Below are 1,222 nucleotides of genomic sequence, written 5' to 3' on the forward strand. Positions count from 1 at the left end.
CCATTTCTTATTTGCTGTCACTACTGGTCAATCTGGCAAATGTGAACAGAAACATTAAGCCCTTCAAGCCAGTGGAAAAGGAAAATATACATCATGTTTTTGGTAAGGATCAATTTTCCATAAATAATTGACGATCACTCTGGGCAAGCCACGATGCAAGGGCTGGTACAAGAAAATATGTGTAAACACCTTCTGAAATCTCCAGAAACTGACAGTGTGACTGTGCATTCTCTCCTATCTACTTCCTTAAAGGGAGAGCACAGAAAGTTTAGAATGAGACCAAGTACTAGCAGAAAGTGTCCACTGAAGGTTAATTCAGCAGTTCAAGGACAATGTCCTGTTTTCTTTCCTCTGTGCCATCTTCAGGGAGCCTGGCTCTTCACCTTAACTGGATTCCTAGACCACTTTAAGATGGCAGGCCACTGAAGAATGCTTTGAAATTGGGGAAAGGGCAGCTTTCTCATTTTGCATTGCTTTTCTTGAGTGAAATAGACTTATTTTGTCAGGGATCATTTCTGTAGCTCATGGCTAAAGAGTTTTTCTACATTGCAGGGCTCTAAAAAACCCTGAGCATGAAGCTGGCTCTTTGGGGCTTCATTGCCATTTGCCACTGATGTTCATTTTGTCCTCCTTAGGCAGGCAGAGGTGAGGGGAGATGAACTCTGAGTAAAGAAAAAACAAAAGCACAATTTGTCCACAAACTTGTTGTATCATGCCATTGGTTATTAAGTTTCCCAAAACAATATTGACAATATTAAAGAAATGAATCCCAGAATTTTCTTACTAGTACCAATTATATAAGACAATATTATTCTGCTGTAAAACTTAATTAGTTAAAATTAAACCTTTCAAATACACTTCAAGTTCATAATTCTGCTCATAATTTCTTCATTTGTGTATAATTTATTAGCATACCCTAAAAACAGATACAGCTCAACTTCTTTTAAGGTATAGGAAAATGTGTGGGGAGGCTAGACCAGTCATGGAGATTCGTGAGAAAGTGGGACATGTGGGAAACTCTTTGACCTATAAAAATTTAATGGAGAGGAAAAAGAATGAATCCCTAAGCAGAAAACTAGCCAGGTACACTGATTCTCTGGGAATGTTTTTTCTTTCTTTCTTTCTTTCTTTCTTTCTTTCTTTCTTTCTTTCTTTCTTTTTCTTCGTTTTACTCCATGCTGAATTCTGCTGTCACATTGTCAAAATCAACTCTGGTAAGCCA

The 1,222-nt window shown here is 37.7% G+C and overlaps 1 pseudogene; it reads left to right on the forward strand.

Moving 5' to 3' along the window:
- Nucleotides 1-489: 489 nt before the first annotated feature.
- On the forward strand, nucleotides 490-666 carry LOC113833987 (annotated as a pseudogene).
- Nucleotides 667-1,222: the final 556 nt, after the last annotated feature.

This window comes from Cricetulus griseus, chromosome 2 (genome assembly GCF_003668045.3).
Source record: "Cricetulus griseus strain 17A/GY chromosome 2, alternate assembly CriGri-PICRH-1.0, whole genome shotgun sequence".
NCBI classification, from domain to species: Eukaryota; Metazoa; Chordata; class Mammalia; order Rodentia; family Cricetidae; genus Cricetulus; species Cricetulus griseus.